This window comes from Indicator indicator, chromosome 14, assembly GCF_027791375.1.
Source record: "Indicator indicator isolate 239-I01 chromosome 14, UM_Iind_1.1, whole genome shotgun sequence".
NCBI lineage: Eukaryota > Metazoa > Chordata > Aves > Piciformes > Indicatoridae > Indicator > Indicator indicator.
In genome coordinates, this window is record NC_072023.1 from 7,810,205 (window position 1) to 7,828,082 (window position 17,878).

Consider the following 17,878-nt stretch of genomic DNA (forward strand, 5'->3'; position numbering starts at 1 on the left):
TACAGTGCAATTTGACTGAAAGTGCTGAGAATGAGTTTGGAGAAAATCTGCAGGACAAAACTCATAGACAGAGGTAGGGCTGTTGAGATGGGCACTAGCAGTAGCCCACAGATTGAAGAGGAAAAATACAAATACTGAAAGATGTAAAACCTCACAGGAAAAACAACACCACAAGAGGTATGGACAGGACAGACAATCTAGCTGATGATTAGTCATGGATCTTTGGAGTCACTGAGTTGAGTAGTCAGTGCCATCAGTCCTGACCCAGCTGGTGGCAGATAGCAACCATGGAGGCCAGTTCTCCCAACTGATGCCCACCTCACCAGCAAAGATTCTTCAGGTACCTTTACGCAGGTGAGGAGGATGCTAATGCTTAGCCTAATGTTTCATTAAATCACAGAGAGCTTCTACGTGTGTGTGTTAACTGCATGAAGCAGTTATTTATTGAGTAATTTGTGTGTTTCCTGCTTGCAGAGTCGCTTTGCACTTGACTAAAGATGCCCAGAAAAAGTTATCTACAAGAGGAGCCATAAGATCACAGGAGATTAGTTCTGAGATTTATTATAACTCATTTCTAACTATAAAAAGGTTTTCACATGCTTCCTTTTATATTCTGCTAGGACCTTATTTTTTGTTGCTTGTAGGTGAATTTGGATTCATGTTACTAATGTGAGCTATGTGGCACCAAGACAAATATATTAGCAGTCCTCAGACAGCTCGTTCAGCATGAATCTGTTCTACAGCAATTGGGGTTGTTTCAGGGTTGAGGTCTCCCAATGTAGGTTGGAGTACACAGCTCAGTTGTGATCTGCTATATGCCTACTACTCCAGCCCTGTGCCTTAGGGCTTTTTTAGTATAAATCAATACTGAACTATCTGACTCCCTGTGTTTTAGCAATATGCTTTATTCTCAGTCTTCAGCTTTCCAGCTATTGCAAACATTTTCACCCCTTTTCTCTCTGCCAATTTACTGATGCTCTTTAATTCTTACTTTGGATAACCTTTGCAGAATTTGCAAATACAGCCTAGGTTTGCCCTCTGATTTCCCCTGTCTTATTCCAGACATTGTGTAAGTCTGCAGATGCAGGTCAGGCCTGATCTGAGAACTGTCTTGCCACACCAACATTTTTGGAACTTCAGTCTAGAACCTCCCACAGGTAGTGAGTCCCTTATGTACTGACAGTGTGTTTGGGTATTAAATTGGAGGGGAATTAACCATGGAGGGAACTAGTAAACAATGATATTCTTTCATGGAAGAGAACTGAAGAAAAAGACTCAAGGGGAATTACTTAGTAAGGGACGTTTTCAGTGTTTTATCTTGCAGCAGTGAGCTGCTGCAGGGAGATCAGAGCCAACAGTGTAGATGAATCCTGGGACTCCTAAATGCAGAGCATTAATCCCAGCTTGAGAAAAATCCCACACACTTAGAAACAATAAACTGTTTAAATACAAATCCTGTCTTTGATTCTTGTCCCTGAGTCACAGAAAACACAGTGAGGGTTCTCTCTGCAGGGGAGCGAGACAGGAGAGAGAAATGTTAAAGATGCTGTTGGAGATCTGACCCCCTCAAAAGGAGACAGGTTTGTGAAAGAGTTAAAATCTCCTCTCTCACCTTCTTTTAAATTTCAGTAATGGGGAGAGACCAGGAGACAGATACCTCTTCAAACAATCTAGCACATGGATTAAATGTGCTTTTCATTGCCAGTGGCTGGATTTACAAGTGACTCAAATACCATACACAGTGTTGGCTGTGTTGATAAATTGGCAATGCAGTAATGCTGTGGCCTTAAGCTCTTACCCCCCCAAACTACTAAAGCAACACTAGCCAATAATCCTGTCTTTGAACTCCAGCCACTTTTCATCAGCTGAACTTCAAATCAGTTCAGTAGTTCTGATCCTGTTCCTCCCTTCATCTGTAACTCGAGAATCCTCACTCTACATGGGCCAGTGATGGGCTCTCACAAAAACTCCCCTGCCAGGGGCCCATTCTTTCCCTCTCTGCATGTGTGTGATGTCAAGGACCACCCCACAACACAGAGAGACAGGAATTTTTTTCTTACTGTCATAACTTAGATTTCCCAAGCACCTTTTATCCCAAAGGACAGCACTGCTGTTTGCAGGCAGAGCCAGATGCTGCTTTTAACTGCCTGGTGCAACTCCTTTAAGCTTTTGAGTAACCAAAGGCAATTTTAGACTGTGCAAAATGTTCTATGTGAAAATCACCTTTGTACAGAGTCTAGCATGAAGTCTATGCGATGTTCAAAGGAGGATTTTTTCAGTGCTGACTGGGAGTTGACCAGTACCTTCCATTTCACGCTGGCTCTCTGCATGGAGGTGAATTTTCTCTGTGGCTCCCCACAGTAACGAGGTGGATCCAAGAGACATTAGGCTATGGCAGTTCTGTGGGACTGGTGCAGCAGAAGAGTCATAAAAGGAGAAGTGAAAAGCTGCATGGCTTTGAGAGCAGTAGGTAAGTATTTTAGTTCGGCAGAATGCCATTCCCTGAGCAAGAACATCAGCACATCTCTGTTGATGAAGACTCAAGGCCTAAATCATGTCAGCAAGAAACATAGTCTGACAGCAGCATCCCAAAGAGTCTAACACCAATAGCTGGGTCAAAATTCAGTAATAACAATGCCAGAGGAGGTCACCACCTGTGAAGAGTTTACTACTCAGGGACTGCCTAGGCTAAGCCCTGGGCAATCTCACATATTAACATCACAGAAGGAGGGCATAGCTGCAAAAACATCCCTGCTTAAAGCAGCCATAAGAACAAAAGCTCTTATTTTTATGCCTGCAGCACAAACATCTCCAGCCTGCAGCTGCATCCAGTGAGGTTTTGCACTGAGATATGCACAGCATAAGCTAAAATGTCTTTGTTTGGCTCTGCAAGAACAAGCTATCGGACTGATGAGCAACCAGGGACAGACTGTAACCCTGAACACCTGTACAGACACTCCAGATGACATTTCAGCAGAAATAATGGAGAAGAAACCTGCTATCTGGAAGAGCTGTAATAGATAAAAGTTTTGTTTTCAGCAGTTCAGCCACATACAAGTGGCATGGGAATATTTCCTTCCAAAAACACAAACCTCTTGTTACGGAGGTAGCGGTGCAGCTCCGCTGACTGTCAGCGATAAGAGGGTAAAATTTATAAGGGAGGACAAGCCACTGAAATGCTCAGCACTGTCACAGGTAAGCCTTTGCTAGCCTGCCATCCAGAGTGATACAGAGCACTCGGGCTGAGCCTCTGTGCACAGATGAAACAAAGCCTCCTAGGAACCGGACTCATACAACAAACTTTCAGGGCTCCATAACCAATAGTAGTTGGTAAGAAATGGCCCAGACTGGGAGGGTGCTCAGCCTCCCAGGGGAACCTCAGTCTCATGTGCTACTTCTGTTCATGACAGAGTAGAGCTGTGCAGCACCATGGGATGCCTGGGCATCAGCAGCCCCAAAGAATGTGGCACAATATCACACAATATTGTGAGTATAAAATTGAATCGTTGCTGCACTGAAAGGGTTGGTGTCATAGACGAGGGTGGGGGGAAAGACCTCCTTTTGTTTGCCCACCTCCTCCCTTGATTTCCAGCTCGTCAGATTTGGCTGAGGCACGGGGATCTGTCCTGTGAAAGCACTGTGCTGTTGCTGAAGGTGATGAACAAGATGGCACTGGGATCCCTTGCTCTTTCCTTACTGCGCAGTACTTATTTATCCTTCCAGCATCACATCTCCCCCCACCCCGGCCTTTCCTCCTTAGTAGCCTTCCCACACAGATCCCCCTCTGTCAAGTCTCAAAAGCCACACTCGCCCCATACCTTGTAGCAGCTCTCCTCTCCTCTGGCACTTTGCTAGAAAGCAGGAGGCACGTTACCATCGAAGGGAAGGAAGAGAAGGAGAGCTCAGCTTTTATCAGGCTCCTCCCTGCAGTGACAGTGTGCCACATCAGCAACAGGTTGACATATGTGGATGGGGACAGTTTGGAGTGGGCATGGGGAACAGAAGCAGAGGCACAGAATAGCGTTTGTTGCAGGACAGAGTGGGTCATGGGCAATCATCTGTCTCCAATGTTGGAAGTACACTGCGTATTAAAAATGGTGTCAATTGAGAAGGACCTGTCCTTTGCTGCTGCCTCAGTCCAGGTTGGATTAGCAGCTGTATAAAGGAGGATACTGTATATTAGAAAGTGCAAGTCCTACCCAAATAGGGGAAACAGAAAAGAGCACAGATCTGGTAAGATAAATAAGAAACCATAAGAAGTCCGTTGAAACCCATATCTTGAGGAACAAGTAGGTGAAGACATGAAAACATGTAATAAAATTATTTTCAAAGACAACAGAGGCAGGAAGCTTGCCAGAATGTCTTCAGGGCTGACAGATTATTGAGATGTAAAAGGAGTGCTCAAAGAAGATAAGGATGAAACACAAAAGCAAAATGAATTCTCTGCATCCATGCACTTTCTGTAGGGATATAAGGAGGTCCCTACACCGAAGTTTTCTTAGTTGAGAATAGCCAAGGGAACTGTCTCAAGCTGAAGAATTGGAAGAAAAGGGTTTAGGGTAAATATGTAAATGAACAAGAGTAAATCCAAGGATATGATATTTTAGAAATCTCTACTGAAATCTAACTGAAGATGCAGTAGTGAAGGGTGAGCAATTAAACTGTGGTGTTCGATGTGAGACCAAACCCAGCCTCAGTACTAGGAGAAAGAGCAGCAAAGCAGTGCCAGTGTTTGAAAAGTGTTTTGAAGGGATGCAAGGGGCAGGAGTTCTAACTTCTGTGTGCCTGAAATGGGTACAAACAATAACGAAGAAAACAATTACTGGGCATGAGAGAAATTATGTAGTAATTGCCCCTCAGAGCTTTGGTAGAAAGAAGTCATGCTGCACAACATCTGACTGTTTTGAAGGAGCTGATGAGCAGGTGAATATGGGTGATCACTTCATATAAAACTTGCATTTATAAATCCTTTTTGATGAAGCCTCTCACTGAAGACTCTTAAAACCTCCTAAAATCTCACAGAATAAGAGGGAAGGCCCTACAGAGGATTAACAACTGATTAAAAGTTAGGAAACAGTCTGTCAGACATATTCATAACTGATCTGGAAAAAATGAAGTGACAAAGCTTGCAGATGAGAAAAAAAAATACCTGGATAATACGAATTAAATCTGATCACAAAGACTTGCAAATGGTTTTCAAAATACTGTTGAAAGCAAGATGAATCTCAGTTCTGATGAATGCAAAGTAATGGACAAGGGAATAAACAACTGTAACTATATGAACATAACAATGAACTTAAAATTAGCAATTACCACTAAGGAAAGATGCCTTCAAATTGCTGTGTTCATTGAAGTGTTAGCTCAGTGGAAGTCAAAAAAGGCAGATTAGGAAATGCCAGGAAAGAGACAGAGAAACCAGGAAGCAACATCACATCCCTGCACACATGCTGGGGACACTTGTTGGAATAGTTCTAGTGCTCACCTCAAAAATGGAGACAGCAGAATTAAAAACAGTAGAGAGAAAGTAATTAAAGGCAACTAAGGGAATGGAAATGTTCTGAACAAGGAAGGGCCAAATTAAACAGACCAGGATCCTTCCACCATAGAAAAAAAAAATGTACAGAGGGATAAATGCAAAAGCAATGCAGAAAATAATGAGAATCATGTATAAGGCAAAAGGGAGATTTTTATCCATCATTGCTCATAACAAGGAGCTCATTCTCAAGAGTGTCAGGATCTGGAAGACCCTAGTGAAAGAAGCTTTGCTGTGTACTTGCCCTGTTCTTACCCTCCTTCCCTAAGCTGCCGTTGCCAGGCATAGCATCATGGGCTGCATGGAGGTGTAACCTGACCAGATGAATCCTTTCTCATGAGCCATAGCTCTTTACAAAAACCCCACCCTGACATGCTAGTCTAAGACAATCACACCAGCAGCAGGCAGTGGCAGTCCCCCCACACACCATGCTTTGGGGAGGCAATAATTTCTCTACAATACTTGTTAGTTAAAAAAGAGGCATGCTGTAAGTTAAGAGTGAGGAGTGAAGACAATGAGAATTCCCTCTAAAGAGGGAAACCCCCAATATATTTTGCTGAAAATATACCTAGGTGCAGAAAGCAGGGGGCCAGAAGAAGAGTACAGCAGCTAGCTTTTGCCATGTTGTGAAAAGTTTGGCGTGTGGCTATCACTACATACATCAGGAATATAAACTTCTCTGCAGGCAGGTGGGACACTGAACCTCACAGCCTTCTTGGGTTTAAGCCATGTTAATTCTCATGCTCTGTGAATGGCCTGACAGATTACATTGCATTACACATTACATTACACATTAGAACAACCTATTTTCTCTGTTTCTACCATGATGTGATCTAATGGGCCCCCCAGCAAGAGCACTGCTGTGAGCTGTCACTCATGCTTGCTGCCTGGCAATGTCACAAAACACTCTCTGGATTCCTGTTGGGTATCCAGAACTATTCCACAAGGATAGTAAATCTATTTAATGTCAAGCCATAAAAGATGTGGCTTTCTACACCATAAGCAAAACACTCGGGGAAGGGGAAGGGGAAGGGGAAGGGAAAGGGAAGGGGAATACGGTAAGATGAGGATATTTCCTAATGAGGATAGGAAATAACCCTCATTTCTTTATTGTCCATTTCAATATATTCATGCCCTGTCACAGTTATGGCAGCATGGTAACCTCTTCACCACATGGAATATGTGAATCACAGCTATGCTGAAAACTATAATGAAACATTCAGGTATCTCAGTCCTAGTTAATGGAAACAAACCTTGGGGGAAGGGTGTTAGGCTCTGTGCTTCCATGTTTTATCCAATCTCTATCAGACAACTGGTTAAGGTCCAACCCAGGCAGATAGGTTATTCCACAACTACCTGATGCAGACTTCTTATGTTAACATCTACTCCCAGCACAATCCAGGTGGGATAGCTGAAGCATGGCTGTGATACTGTTTGGGAAAACCTGGATTTAAAGGTTATCTTGGGGCAGATAACCTTACACCTGCTTTAACACTAGGTGAATGACCCAAAAAAAAGATGTGTCTGCAGACATGCCTGAAAACTGCCTATGAATACATTGTCTTACAAAAATTTTAGTAGTTCCTTACTGGGCTGAAATTTTAAAGAAAAAAAAATTTCCAAGGAATTTTATGCACTTTAGTTTTTCTTGTGGAAGTGTGGGAGCACCCACAAAGAAAAGAAATCAATAGGGAAAATGAAAAAAGAAGGGGGGAAAGGAAAAAAAAAAAAGTAATTTCCAGTAGAACATATAAATCAAATATTTTCCACATCCTGAACTTTTGGAGTTGATAATGTATGAAAGATTAAGTGGCTAGATTTTGCTTGTCCTCAGTATAAACTGCTTCTCTGTGTTCTTACTTAGTTTACCTCTAGAAAGCAACTTTGCCAATAAGGGAAACAGAAGTCAAAGTGTACAAACAAGGGAAATTTCAATTGCTATGTTTTGTTGTAAGTAATTACTCAGCATCTGTGGTTTCAGAGGCATCAGGGCTGTAAATCCACATAAAGCTGAATGTTATGAATGGAAGCTGTCTGGTCTTTCCTGATCTCCCATCTATTCCTGTCCCCATACCATACACTGCACGGAGTGCAATTCATCCTCTCTCACAGCTTTGCTTTCCCCAAACAGCTGCTTGGGCTGTCCACAGTGACAGGTCATTAGTGGGCAGTTATTTTTCTCAGGACTGAGTGTGCAGGAGTGACAGTGCTATAAAAGCCTCTCTGCAGAGGTCCATGAACTAACCCGGGCAGAGTTCTGTCCCAATTTCCTATCCTTCCTCTTAGCAAAGATTGTCTCAAAAGCTCTGCACGTTGTTGCTCTCCTGAAGTAGTCCTGTTTGATCATGCCCTAGGATCCTCAAACAGCTCAGTCAACAGCATCAGCTGCATAGCTACTGCTATTCTAGTGCTGGTCTTGTCACCATTACCCTCATAAACCACGTTCTGTTTAGCTGGTGTGACTACAGCCTGTGGTGCATGCACATGTGGTACAAGTACTTCAGTTAAGGGTGTGAAGCCATTTCTCTTACAGGAATAAGCTTTAACTCTAAGAGAACTGTTTTAATTCTACAGTTGTGCATGCACTAGGAGAGTGCACAGCTTTAACTGTCTGCTGCCATCAATGTAGCACCATTTATTGCTAGGAGACATGACTTTAATCTCAAACAACTGGGTTAATTTGCTGTTTGATTCATGCAGCTCTTCCCATCCTTGTGATAATTCGTCTCAAAAGATATCACCTAAAATTCCACCTGATGAGCATTTCTGCACTTCTGAGAGACTTTTCTTTGGGAATACACTGCTATGATCCTCTAGTTTCCTATTCTAAAGAAGCACTGGCAAATTTGATATTAAATATGTTCTTCAAACCCTTCTAAAACTTGCCAACTTTCTATTCTACATCCCCAACCCCACAACTCCTGATTACTGAATTAGTAGAGTCTCACTAGCAGGTTTTGTGTCCAATCAGTTAGGTTCTCTACCTTCTGCATTTGCAGGGTGATTACACTGAGCCGCACTTATGACATCCCAGATTATCATCTTGACAGTGATTACAAAATCACAAGAACTGAACTGTCACAGAACTGCCTGGATTAGCAGAGGATGAAGGAGCAAATTACAACAGTGAAAGGGAAGTCTTGACTTATTTTCCTTTACCACCAAACAATCCTCCTGGATTTTCATAGATTTCCTTTAACTCTTTCATTGCTGCCCAAGCATCCAGCCAGAAGCAACTGCCTTATAACTGTGTTACCAGCTAATCTAAGGACACCTAGCCAAAGCGTGCCTGCTGTCTTGGATAGTGTTCTGCATCAGAGGAGTTCACCTTGGGCACATGAAGTACTTCTTAATGATCAGCAGATGAGAACAAAGAAGATCCATCTGGCAAGGATGCCTCTGTTTATCACACAGCAATCTGTGCCTTCATGGGGAAATCTGGGTCAATTTGCAAGCCTGAAGAAGGTTGGACACCACAGGAAAAGGTAAACAGAATATGCTTCTCTTGATAGCACTTCTTCCAAGCCTGTCCTACATTTATTTCACTTAAATGCTAAAGAGCACCAGTCACTCAGGGCAAGAAACCATGGGTCCTGCATCCTGACCTCTGCTCTGGAGCAAGACTAGTTTCTGATCACTCTCAGCACTGAGACAGAGCTAAGAAACTTTTCTCCTCCTTACTAGTGTCTTGAAAGCAAACACTACCTCTTTCAGAAACTCTTGACAGTTAATCAGTTAATTTCCACCATTATCTCTGAACTATACCAAGTTACATCAGCAGCAAGTTTGGCATATCTGACTTTGTCAAACATTGGGATAATTCTACACAGTGTTCAAATCCCGCAAAACAGCCAGGCAAAGACAGAAGCACTGCTACTGATAGGAAAAGGAGCCTCTTCCCAGTATTTACAAAGTGTTTATTATCATCCATTCTAAACACTGGGAAGTAGCAAAATAAGTCCAAGAGGCTGTTGCAGGGGTACCTGTGCATCCCTGAAAGATAAACATGACAAAAATAGAGGAGTCAGACATCTAGGCCATTACGATTACAGCTGATTTTGTCACCACATCATTAGACTCCGAACTGCAGATAGGCGTAGCAGGGGCTGCATGCCTATCAAGACAACATCAGCATGGGCTGCATGAGCTGCTGATTTTCTTCTTTGCTGCAAGCAAGTGGTAGATGGAGAAATGAAGTGAGGGAATGAGAAAGAGTCTGTTCTTCAGTTATTTGAATCTAGTGCTGAAGCATTGAACAAAACATTCCTTTCCATGATTTAAATTCTCCCTTTGATGAGCACCTAGCGACTCAGTGGGATTTGTTAAGCTTCCATTTGGAGATAGAGAAAAGTAATCTTGCTCTCTATTTCTTCCCCCTCCCTGTGCTACACCCCTCTAATCATGATAAATATATCTAAACATGCCTGATTAAGCTAGACAGACAACGAGCCCCTAATCTGAACTGATCAGGGCTCTGGAGCTGCAGGAGTGAACCTGCTGTCTTTCTATCAGGCAGAGCAATAAGGGGTCGGTAATGCAGCTCCATTAACTGCTTCACACAGAATGAATTTCCCTGACTGCTCCTAAAGAGCAGACACTTGAGGAATGCTGCCTGATGGGAAGCTGCTTTGAACGGTCTCTTTCGGCACAATTGTTGAGCAGCTCCTTCTCAAGCCCTCCAGACAAATACCTAAAGTATGAAAAATGCACCCACTTCCTTCTATGCTACATTTAAAAATATCTCCTCAGACCTTATCTACCTAACTGCCTCTCAATATTTCTCATCTTTTCGTGGTAAGTTTCAGCACTGGCTGGCATGTGTGGTACTGCAACTGTGTGGTTATCAGAACAGCAATCCTGTTCCCACTGCACATGTGCATATATATATGCAAGGGATCTGCACTTGTGTGCAGATGGAGCTTGCCCTTTGGGCATTCACAGAATTCAGGGCTGTGACAGACCATTATATCAATAGACTGTATCCCTGTGTCAACAGACCATGTGTGTTTAGCATGGTTACACAAATAGTGGAGGTTCATGGGAGGAGAAATGGATGTAGCTCAGAACAACTACAAGAATGTACACCTCTGATTTTTTTCTGGAATCTCCACATGTGTACATACATCTGCTTTCATAGAGGTGTAGCCCTCTATGATCCTTATGATCCTATGATCTCTGAGAAGAACTACTCTTAGTAAAAGAGGCTGTGGTCAAAAGAGTTCAAAGGGATGTCAGACTGAGTTTTGGCTCTGCAAAATCTTTGGACTACTTACCCTAAAACTTTGTTATAATTACAAGTACCTTCAAAGCCTCTCTGAATCACACCAGCTAAGAGAAGCTTCAAGAAACCATTCCACTAGCAGAAGACCAGATGGAGAATTATTCTTCTCAATTTGATCGTACAAGAGACTGGGATAAGGAGGAAAGTTATATTTCAGACATGCTTCCTATCAGGAAGGACTTTCCACAAATCGCTTCCAAAGTAAAGGAGTCAAAACAGAATCAAGAACCTGATGCTGTGAAACTTCATTAAAAACAACCAGTTGGCCAAACACCCCCAGAATATAAAATATGGACCTAGGATTAGATCCAGATACACCCAGGTACTTTTCTTGTATTTGGGAAAGAATAAAGAATCTCAACTATCTCTGGCTTTGACCATCAGAGAGTGATGGCCAAAAAAACCCAAGGCTAGGTTGGATGAGGCCTTGATCAAGCTGGTCTAGTGGAAGGTGCCCTTGCTCATGACAGAGAGTTGGAGCTAGATGATCATTAAGGTCCCTTCCAACCCAAACCATTCTATGATTCTATGATCCTGTCCTGCAAATCTGAGCTCTTGTGCTGAAACTAAGAGCTGAGCGATTCTGGTGTTCTTGCAAGTCTGCAATGAATGCTCACACACTGGATGTGCACATGAATGGGGCACTCCCTTTGTCTCTCAGCAATCATGCATTTTGCAACGTGAAATGGAAATCTAGGAAAAAAAATTAATCTGTAAATATTTGTGCTAAAACAGGAGTAAATTGACCTCACATCTTTAGTTCTTTTCCACAGCAGTTAAGAAACTCCTCTTTTAGTACACAAAAGATGAAGGATGCAACAGAAGGCCATAAATTCTTTATTTCTGGGCAGAGCACAACCTAGAGAATTCATTACATTAAGGCATGAATCCAATTGGGTAAAACCAGTTTGTAGTCTTAAATTGAACTTTACTATATAGCAATGCATTTGAATGGGATATGTGAACAAAATAGTATGAAAATCTCCTGGTGTATACTTTTGGGTGCATAATACTATATTTCAGATCAGCTACTGCAGGTTTCTTTGATCAGGCTGGCTGATAACATTTTTGTGTAAAATGGGAAGAGGAGCAAGATCAGTAATGAAACTGCTATTTTCCTTGGTATTTTGTTTTTTGTGTGTGTAAGATTAATCCTGGCAGCAGAGCTAATTGTACAAAATGGGAACTCTAGCACCAAAATTACATTGTGTACCGACAGATATGATTGTGCACAAAAGCAGAACTACAATTAGCTCGGGAAGAAAAGGTAATGTTTCTTTATCCTTTTAATCATAAATCTGTATTTGTACAAAATCACATCTGACTTCACAAGTTGTGGGGTTTTTTACTGTAAAGTTTGCCTTGCCTCCCTTCCTTTATATTTTTTCTCTCTTCTCCTGCTTTCATGAATAAATTAAATACAAAAGTCTAGTTCTACATATATTTAGCTGTGATAATCTAAACACAAACATAGGAAATCTGAGAATTCGGTTCTTAGAGCCCTCTTATCTTGGACATAGAATCAGAGAGTGCTTTGGGCTGGAAGAGACTTTTAAAGGTCATCTAGACTACCCACCCTGCAGTAAGCAGGGACATTTTCAACTAGATCACGGTGCTCAGTGCCTTGTCCAACATGATGCTGAATATTTTCAGGGATGGAGCTTCTACCATCTCTCTGGACAATCTGCCTAAATCTACCCTCTTTTATTTTAAAACCATACTCCTTGTCCTGTTGCAACAGCCCCTGCTAAAAATTGTCCCCATCTTTTTTTAAAGGCCCCCTTTAAGTACTGAAAGGATGCAAAAAGTCTTCACTTCTCCAGGCTGAACAACCCCTAGTCTTTCAGCCTTTCTTCAAAGGAGCAGTGTTCCACCCCTCCGATCATTTTCATGGCCCTCCTTTGGACCTGCTCCAACAAGTTCACATCTTGCTTGTGCTGAGGACTCCAGACCTGGATGCAGTACTCCAGGTGGGTTCTTACCAGAGTGGAGCAGAAGGGCAGAATCACCTCCCTTGAGCTGCAGGATATGCCACTTTTGATGCAGCCCAGGATATGGTTGACCTTCTGGGCTGCAGTTACACATTGCTGGCTCGTGTCCAGCTTTTCATCCACCAGTACCCCCCAGCTCCTTCTCTGCAGGGCTGCTCTCAATCCCTTTATCCCCCCAGCCTGTATTGATACCAGGGATTGCCCCAGCCAGGATCTTGCATTTGGCCTTGCTGAACCTCCTGAGGTTTACACAGGCCACTTCACAAACTTGGCCAGATTATACACAATTTCAGCTCATAGCCACCTTTGTTCTGAGAAGATCTGATACACTTCATACACAAAGCTTCCCATTTAAGTAAGGATGGAGAAACTGAAAGGCTACTAATGGTATCTGCCACGTGGTGTAAAGAACACTTCATTGTATAATGTCACCACATATATATTTACCTTCTGAGCTTCTGTGTTGTATTAACAATGCTTTTTCTGCTTAATAGAGCTCCACGGTTCAACTTCTATTTAAACACAGAACCCCTTTCACAAGGCCTAAGTGCTGCAAACCAACCTTTCTCTAAATTACAAGTTAGTCCCTGTGCATCTGCATTCAGCAATGCTTCTGAAGGGGTTTTAAAGTAATCAATTACAATAATTCATACATTTAAAGATGCAACTCCAACAGTCAATCCACCTTTTTCTCATTATAAGGTAAAAGTGAACGCCAGCTTGTTTCTATTCCTAGGGTTAGTCTCTGTACAGCAATTGTACCATTTTAAATGGAAGTGTGGAACATCTTTCATGTTTGCAGATGCATTTTTTAGTTCACTTGGATTATGATACCTTGGAAAGTGCAGCAGCAGTTCCTGACTGATTTAACACGTAGACATTTTTACTCTGAAGCAGGAACAGCTCGTTCTTGTTTATCTTAATCCAAAACTGAGTTATATCAAATTTGAATAGGTTCATCTGGAATAACAATACTCAGGTCATACCCTGGTGTAGGAATATTGGTTACTGAACTACTGTGCAGACTAAGACTTGGGGCTTGGGGAAGTGTGGCTAGAGAGATCTGTCTGGTAGAAAGGGACCTGGGGGTTCTTATCAACAGGCAACTGAATATGACCAAGCAGTGTGCCCAGGTGGCCAAGAAAGCCAATGGCATCCTGGCTGGGATTAGAAATGCTGTGTCCAGCAGGAATAGGGAGGTGATTGTCCCCTTGTACTCAGCTCTGGTGAGGTCATACCTTGAGTATTGTGTCCAGTTTTGGGCACCTCAGTACAAGAGAGATGTGGAGGTGCTAGAGCCACTGCAGAGGAGGGCAATGAAACTGGGGAAGGGTCTGGAGAATAAACCTGATGAAGAGTGACTGAAGGAGCTGGGGATGGTTAGTTTGAAAAAGAGGAGGCTGAGAGGAGACCTCCTTGCTGTCTACAGCTACCTGAAAGGACATTGTAGAGAGGCTGGTGTGGGTCCCTTCTCTCAGGTAATTAATGATAGAACAGGAAGGAACAGCCTCAAGCTATGACTGCATGGGTTTAGACTGGACATTAGGAAAAATTTTTTCACAGCAAGAGTGGTCAGGCATTGGAATGTGCTGCCCAGGGAGGCTGTTGAGTTGCCAACCCCCCTAGATGTGTCTGAAGGTTGTTTGGATGTGGTGCTTGGGGATGTGGTTTAGGGGTGACCCTTGTGGAGTAGGGTTATCAGTTGGTCTTGGTGGTCCTGAGGGTCTTTTCCAACCCGAATGAATGTTTCTATTTCTGTTAATTAAACACAAAGCTTTTAGCGGTAGATCAGGCCTGGCATCCTACGTTTCCCGTTCCTACAAGCGTGGGCACTTTTGTGGTAATGAGGCTAACTGGAGCCTCACCCCTGTAAGCCCTGCAAAAATAATCACAGTCCCACTCCTTCAGTGAGCAAGTGATCGATTGCTGCTCTGCAGCAGGGAATGGCACAGCCTTCACAGTGCTCAATAGATCGCATGTGGCAAAAAGGGAAGGCTGCGCAAAGGGTGTGAATGAGTCACTCGACATTTCAGGTTGACTGAAGTCATTCTGCTACATTTATTTCTAATCTTGATGTGCCATCCACATTTGCATGTTAAGCAGGATGGGAAGAAATAAATGTGAATTTATTTGCTGCAATGCACACATGGAAAACGGCAGGCTCTGCGTGTGTGTGAGCATGTGGGACTGCACGCATGCCTGGGTGAGTGTGGCATCATATAAAGTGCTTTCCCCACCCTCGTACAGGAGCAGGCATTCTGCACACAAGCCTGAGCACATCTAAGCCAAAGTATATTTGAACATGTGCTTCTCTTGGGATCTGGTTATAAATGAAAGATGCTCATTTGCAGTAGGTGTGAATGGAGGAACAGAGGTCCCAAGAGCACACTTCAGGTGACATGTGTGTTGTGTTTTCTTTGACAAACACAAATCCCAGCAGCTGTGAATGGGCTGGTCTGTGTACATTTGGAGGGTAGGAACCTGTATTGTGTGCATGTGGGTGACAAGGAGCACCTGTGAGCATAAGCAGACATCAGCTGAAGCTGGGATTTATATATTAGTCAAACAGCAGCAGCAGTGAGCCACCTACTTAAAGATTTCCATGGAAAGAATACATGGCAACTTCTTGAGTTATGATCTGGCCTGACACAATGCTCTTCCATCCCTGGTTATATTTTGAGCTTAAAGTACAAGTTTGCAGAGAGTCTGGCTTCTTACAGCTCATCCTAAATTCTGTTTGATCCATGCACATTTAGCAACTTTAAGCCATCCTAAAGCCTCACCTCTGCTGAGGCTTAGGAGCCTCAATTCAAGCGTTTGAGTTTGAAACTCTGGGCAAAGACATGGACTTAGCTCTCATTGAAGAAAAATAGTGCTATCAGTATGGAGACAAAGATCCTGGTGAAATGCCTGGGAAAAAAAAATCTTTTCCAAGGGTGAAGAGGCAAGCATAAGATACTTCATGAGATACTCAAGGCTATGTCACAAGGACTCAGTGCTTTAAATTGAAGATGGAGAATCTTGTGAATATGGAATCAGTGGGCCACACATGAACTAATCCTTGAAGAGACTGAATATCATTTGGGTTGGGCAAGCAGAGCTGTACTCACAGCTCAAGCTAAAACCAGTCAGGTTTGGTTTCACACAGAACTGACAATGTATTTTCATCCAGAGCAAAGAGGCTCACAGCATATTGCATAGGTAAGGGCACTGCCAAGCTCTGCAACCCTGTCTTTATGGTAATGTCCAAATTCCTGTGTCTTCTCAATTACTAAGATTTGCTTACTGCACAAAGCATTGCAGTTCCTGCCTTCCACTCCTATTCTGGAAGTTATTGGTACTGCACTCAATTAACCTTGGTGAGTGACTATAGGATGGACATTGTCTCTCTTAGTTTCAGTCATTTTTGCTCAGTGTCACAGTTTGCATACAAACCACTGAATGCTGATACTTAAATCTTGAAGCAGAATTGCTTTAATGGAAACAAAAGTGCACACTGAGTCTCCTATGCTTCATTATCTGAAAGCATAAACACTGGGCCTAATCTGTTCAGATTCTATCCTATCAAATAAAGACATGAGTGCAGTTCTGGTTCAAAAAGTTTAGAGAAAATGTATTCCTACGTTTGTTTGGGTGGCAACTGGTGGCACAGTATTGCAATTCCACTCTACTCCTGTTGTATTAGGGTGCATAAGATAAAAAGGAAGGAGATGAAAATGCAATTTTTCTCAGTGAGCCCCCTCTAAGGCACACTTACTGAGGTAGATAAAGCAGCCATTGGAACAGGTGATGAAATGAGGGGAGACCCCCCCACAAAAGAGCATTGTATAACCCACGGAGGTCTTGAGTAACAGTGGGAACTCTGAATGTGCTGAGGATACCACAACACAGGTAATCAGGGCAGAGGCACAACACAATCATCAACAGCTACAAACCAGTTCACAGATCATCTGAGAACCCGTGTTGGTCCCAGCAGCTCACTTAACCACGAGAACACAACCATTCTACCTCAGCTTTGTTCCCAGGCTGAGGAACGGGTGTGTACATATTTAGAGAAGCCAGCTGTTGCATTCAGCATTACATGATGGTTTATGAGGAGAGGACAATGTCCTATTTCTTCCACAATAATGTAAAACATCCAACATAGCTGTTCCTACAGTTAAGGTCCACCATACGCTGTGCTGATGGCAGTGTTGTCATCTAAGAACCATCTCATGAAAAAGAGTTGAAAGCAAAAATAATAATAATCAGGGAATTGACAGTCTGTTGGACTGATTATTGTGCTTCTATGTTACATCTCTTTTCCTTGCTATTTCATGGTCTTTCCTCATAAGGCAAACTACTTGAAGCAAATGTGGTTTTTTTCCATATGGTGCAACTTAACAAGAACCAATGGATCAGAGCTGTTTATAGAGTCACACAATAATTAGATTAAAAGGGATCCATGGAGATCATCCGGTTCAAGCTCCTGCTCAGAGCAGGGTTAACTTTGAAAATACACAAGATGAGAATGTAACCTGATTTTGCTGCAGTGACTACTCTCATGGAACACCAGTCTCATTTGGGCAATGGTATAAATAATGTGCATGTCTAGATCAAAGACGTATGGAAAATCATTTAGGTAGAAGATCTGCATTAAATGAGATTTCCTTTCAATATGCATTCAGAAGATGATATTGACTTCGGTGCTAGACTCCAATTACACAGCTGCATATAATCACACACTAAAATGAGGCTGGCATTACAATCAGTATTTCCTGACTTCTATGTGCTTAACATCTTTGTTACATAATTAAAAAAATATATTATTTGTAGACAGAATTCAGAAAGCAAGGCAAAAGAGGAAAGGAGAAAACTCCTGAATAGAAAAATAAAATCCCTTGGCTAGGCACTGTGGAAAATGCTGTATGTTGTGTACCTCACACAGCCTTCAAGAAGATGCTCCTCTTCTACATACTTTAGAAAGTCTGCAGAAGAAGGTTTGGGGAACTACAAGCTGTAGAACTGTGTAGCTGTCACCCTTCAAGATGCCTCATGAAAGTGGTAAGGGCTCTGCAGCTGTGAAACTACAAC